The following is a 6,130-nucleotide window of genomic DNA, read 5'->3' as shown; positions in this document are numbered from 1 at the left end:
CCATGGTTGAGGATAATAGATCTCCTAAATAATTAATTGGAAAATTTAATTGTACTTTATCTATTGCTATCTCTAGATTATAATTTTTTAATAAATTTGTAAGTGTGGCATAACATTCTAGCAATGTGTTTTTATCTTTGTGTGCTAACAATACATCATCCATATAGTGAAATATTTGTAGTTTAGGATTTTGATTTCTAAGTGGCTGGATTGCTTTGTTAACATAAATTTGACACATAGTTGGGCTGTTAGCCATCCCTTGAGGGAGTACTTTCCATTCATATCTCTGATCAGGACCTTCATGATTCAGTGCAGGGATAGTAAATGCAAAACGTGGACTATCCTCAGGATGAATTGGAATTGAAAAAAAAACAATCTTTAATATCTATAGCTAAAACGTACCAGGTTTTTGGCAAAGCAGACAATTGAGGAATCCCCGATTGAGCAGGTCCCATAATAACCATCTCATTATTAATGACTCTTAAGTCTTGCAATAATCTCCATTTACCAGATTTCTTTTTAATGACAAAAATGGGAGTATTGAAAGGAGATACGGAAGGTTGTATATGTCCCTCTGCTAATTGTTGTTTGACCAGGTCATGGGCTGCTTGTATCTTTTCTTTAGTCAGGGGCCACTGAGGAACCCATACTGGTCTATCTGATTTCCAAGTAATTTTTATTGCCTCAGTGACCCTTCTGAAAACCCAGTCCATGTCTATTTATTCCTTGATCTATTTGAATTGGTGCTGATAACGCCAAGGTCGCGGGTTCGATCCCCGTACGGGCCACCAAATGCTGCAGTCTGGCTGGGCACAAATCACGAGCCACTGAAGCAGGAACAAACTTTATTTTTGAACTGCAGGAAAACACTTCACACAGCTCCCGGGGAATCCTCCCGAACGCCACGCCGCTTGTCCAGGAACTCCCAGCCAGAAATATCTCTCCCGGAAAATCCCTCCTCCTGCACTTCCTCAACCAATGGGAACTCTCGGGGAATCCCCGGAAATCCCCACGAGAACTCCAAAGTAGTACGAGAACTCCAAAGTAGTGCGAGAACTCAAAAGTTGCGGCAGAGGCGGATAGTAATGCCTCGCCTGTCAATCAATACTGTTGGCAAAATGCCAGGGGCCATACAGACTCGGCCGTGGCTCTCAGCAGTTATTTAAAATTACTAAGGTTTTCCTCATTCATTTTAGCCTACAATTGATTGTGTCTCTTAAATCGGTCTGACTGATGAGAGGGAAAAAAAAAACTTCTCCACCAGATAGAGCTACTGGAAAGCTCATCTACTAAGCAATAATTTATAGAAGAGGTAATTTATTATTTATAAGTTATTTACACCACCCATAGAATCTCTTTCACTTCAGTGACAAAGGATAGCATATATGACCAAAGATGATCAGAAGGCATAAGATACTTTACTCACCTTTCTTGTGAGGAAATTAAAGAACTTTATAGTCATTAATCCAGTAATTCTAGCAACATACTTTTGAAAAAAAGGATAAATATTCTATTCATTTAACCATCTAATTATTTTAAATAAAGAGAATTCAGAGAAAACTCAACATAAAAGTGAATATACTGGGGGTATAAACTTGGGTCAAAATGTAAAAATTAAATCTATAAAGCAAAGAAAGCAATCAGAAATTATTTACATATGCACTGGAAAGGCAAGCAAAAATATCTGGGAAAAAATCAAGTATCAAGGCCAAGGACAAACCCAAATGCAGATCAGAAACACAGAAGACCTTAGAGTAATAATTCCCAAAGTGTACACTAAGGAGCCACAGGCCACTGGAGTTCGAAGCAGCACCTTGGGATATTTTAGATTTTTTTAACTTTAATTTTTTTAGAAAAACAAGGAAACATTTGTCACACAATACATGAATGTCTACTATTACCTACTTCTTTGGCTGATGTACACTATGAAAATAAATACTGAGATTCTAAGGATACCATGAAATAAGAAAGTTTGAGGATTTCTTCCTTGGCAACATGCTAAGAGTTCAAGGACACCGTCTATTCAGGGTCAAATGTAAAAAGCTGAACAAAAGTGAAAAGGACAGAGTCTCCAGCTTCCACATAACCAGCTGCGCATGGGTAGGACCTTTTAATTTCACTTGATCCTAGCTCTAAAAAAAATCATGTCCTCTTATCAGAATTTACTGCAGGATCTCTTTAAAACTAGTGAATTTTCCTAATAAGTCAGCGAATCTTACTATTATTTAATAATAAAAACAAAAGTGCAATTTTTCAATGTTGGTTTTAGGACCAAACAATTAGATTTATCCAAATGTTTTATGTGAGAAATCCTATAATTTAAATATGCCTTTTCTAATGAAGAAATGAATAAACTTTATGGAAACATTCATTAAGCAACTTTGAAACAGCCCAATATAACCATCTTAAATTTTAATTAGGGGTTGACAAACTTTTCTAGAAAAGTCCAGATAGTAAAAAAAAAAATTTAAATGTTCTTTTTATCTCTTTAAAAATATAAAACCAAATTAGAAACAAGGATGCGAACAAATATTTATATACTAATGTTCATAGTAGCATTTATTAATAGTCAAAAGGTAAGAACAACCCAAAAGATAATCAATGGATGAAATGGATATACAAATTGTGGTATACACGTACAATGGAATATTATTCAATCCTAAAAAGGAAATAAAATTCTACAATATGGATGAACCTTGAAAACATTATGCTAGGTCAAACAAGCCAGACACAAAAGAACAAATATCGTATGATTCTACTTATGCAAGTTAGCTGGATAGTCAAATTCATACAGATAGAAAGTAAAATAATGGTGACCCAAGACCTGTGGGGAGTTGCTACTTAATGAATGCAGAGTTTCTGCTTGGGATGATAAAAAAGTTCTGGAGGTCATAGTGGTAAGAGTTGCACAACAATGTGAATATATTTAATACTACTGAATTGTACATTTAGAAATGATTAAAACAGTAAATATTATGTTTTGGATATTTTACCATAGTTGAAAAAGAAGGTAAAAAATTATTCTTAGCTCAAGGACCATACAGAAACATACTGCAGACCAAGAATGACTGCAGGACATTTTGTCAGCCACAGCTCTGAAGTGTAAGACCCAATAAATAAATTACAGTGCTATGAAATACTAAAAAAATTTCCAAGTCATCGAAATTCATTTTTATTTTAACATGAACATGTTAAATTTTTCATATTTAATGATTATTAAATTTGCTACTTAATGAATTTATAAATGCAACTACAGTATTGACCAAAAATATCTGAGAGAAGCCTCAAGATAAGGTAGACTATATATAAAGTCATATAGACAAATAGAGATACGATGATACTTATCAAGGATCTCAGCTTTATCTGTTATAGACATGGGTAGGGCAGGGGACAGTAGAGATGAATACGACATGGCAACTTCAACGAAGTGTAAAATTTAGGCTGAAAGATATGGTAGGTAAAGCTTAATCTCAGAAGAAGCAAAAATACTCAGCTCCAAGGTTCAGATTTGAAGTTTGATATTACAACTTATACCACTTCCATTTTCTTCCGCACTCATTTGGTATAGAATAGACCAGTTTCCCTCCCATTTGAGGGGGGAAGAGGAAAAAAAGGAAACAATACAAATTGAAGCATACTGTAAGGACCCTCTTAGATCTCTCCTCTTTTTACAATCTTTATATATAAAACTCACTTAACTCATTGGTTGGTTAGCATCATCTCAGATTCCGGAGCCAAAATGTTCCTTAAAAAGAAAAATCTAAGACATTTCTTCCTAGGGTGAGTCAGCCATAGGCAGAAAATCATTATAAGGGAGAAACTTCTTTCAGATTAGGTAAATATAAACACATAGATAAAAGACTACTGGAAAAATGTGTACCAAGCAACTCCAAACTAAGTGTGCATGGATTTTTCAGGTCAGGACACAGGACAAAGCAGAAACAAGGATGGTGTGCATATCTCTGGTCCACATGACTGACTATGGCCTCAGCCAGGAGTACTCAAATGGCTGAGGAATGCCTGGTATGGCTGGGAGCTGGAATCAGCTTGTTCACTCATGACTGTCACCTGGGCTAGGTTGAGCTGACTCTCAGGGTACCTTCAAGGAGCCTCTCTGCGAGTCCTAGGCTTTCTCACAGCACTTTAGCCTCAGGCAGTGAGACTTTTTTACATGATGCTTGAAAGTTCAAAAAGTAAGTGTTCCAGTAGTCAAGGTGGAGCTATATGGCCTTTTATGACCTAGCCTCAGTAGTCACATAGTCACATAAAGTGACTATGGTCACTTTAACCATATTCTGCCGGTCAAATCAGTCACCGGCCCATACAGACTTTAGAAGAGGAAACACTGACTCTCCTTTTATGAGAAGATTGTCAAAGAATTTAAAACCAGGTTTTAAAACCACTATGGACATATTAAATGAAAGAGAGATGAAGATACATGCCAAAGTGTTAACAGTGCCCAGTTCCCAGGACTGTTCAAAAGAAATTTAATTAATCTATCATTTTTATGGCAGACTAATCCAAACACATCCTTCAAGGATGGCAAAATTCTATCTACCTATTTTCATGTGATACAGTAACAGATAAACAGAAACTTCAATTTTTTTACATAATTTACATGAAAGTTGATCAACAGCTTACTTTTGACCCTAGTGCCATCTTCCAGTTATAATCACCTCTTTTTGTTTGTTTGTTTATTTATTTTTAACAAACACCATTCAAGCTCAGATCTACCCTTCAGGCTTAGGCTAAATCATATCTAGAGTACAGATAATATCTATAGCAAATGAACCAAGCAGATTAGGATCACAGCAGCATTATGGTTGCTGACAGTGGTCATTTCTTATAATTCCTCAACTTCAGGAATTCATAGGCCAAGAAAAACTTTAAAAATAAGCCACATGTTGGGCACATAAAATTACCAATGTTTTATTCTCCGAAGTAAGAACATTTGAAAAACAAGTAATATTGACTATTATTTCATTACATTAAAAAAAAAGGACAGGCAATTTTGAAATAAAAAACAATCCTTAGAGTAAATAAATTTAACTAAATGAAAAACTCACTATGTTCTCATTTCTCTGGTGCTCTGTAGAAGGTTCGCCACAGGTGAACCCAGCTCACAAAATGGGCAAAAACATTCATGCATCTGACATTTTGGTCTCCTCACTTCCTTGCATTTCTTTCTAATGGTTCTAGAACTTTATCTTTCTCTGAGGAGCCCATAGTCTAAAAAAGACAAATAAATGATTATATGCTATAATACTTATAAGCATTATAGGAATATTATATGCTAATAATACTATAAACATACAGAGAGAGAGGTCAATCAAGAAAGATTTCACAAAATAGATGAAAAGGTTTTGCCCATGACAAAGAATATTTCAGGCAGCAATAACACTGTGGCTGAAAGTAGAGACAATCTACATATACAGACTATCCAAGGAAGTGAAAATTAGTAGTTATATTAGGTTGTAGAATGAGGATTAATTTCCTCTTCCTTATTTTTCTATTTTCCAAATTTTAACAATACAGCATGCATTTCTATAAAGTTCAGGAAAGTTTTTTACCTATTTTTTTTTTTATTAGAAAACATCATGTTGCCCAGACAGATCCCAAACATCTGGGCTCAAGCCATTTTCCTACCTCAGTCATGCACCTCAGCCTCCCAGTAGCTGTGACCACAATCATTTCAATTCTGAAAGTTAGCTTAGGAAGACCCAACAAAAGGCAAAAGGCCTACTTTTCCCTTTAAGAAAGCAGTTTGAACTTAATTAAAGAGGCCAGGTTATAAAATGGAGATGCTAAAGATTGGGAAGAGGGTGGCAGAAATCAAGTGCCTTTCTTTGGCTAAAACAGATGACACTGGGGAAAATAATCATAATATTCCCTCCTTGTCTATGTGAGAATCCAGGACTGAGTGTACTCAATATTGCAAGCCTTTCGTCCATATGGTCATTAGGCAGAAATTCCCAGCGGGGGACAAGAGCTGACAGATCAAATGCTTAAAGGTCAGAGTCAAAGGACCAAGGCTAGAATTCCAGGTCTACCACTTACTAGCTCAATGAACTTGGACAAACTGTTCAACCATTTTAAACTTTTTTCATACGTAAAATGGAAAACTGCCTAC

This window comes from Marmota flaviventris, chromosome 7 (genome assembly GCF_047511675.1).
Source record: "Marmota flaviventris isolate mMarFla1 chromosome 7, mMarFla1.hap1, whole genome shotgun sequence".
NCBI classification, from domain to species: domain Eukaryota; kingdom Metazoa; phylum Chordata; class Mammalia; order Rodentia; family Sciuridae; genus Marmota; species Marmota flaviventris.
This window is presented reverse-complemented; position numbering follows the sequence as displayed.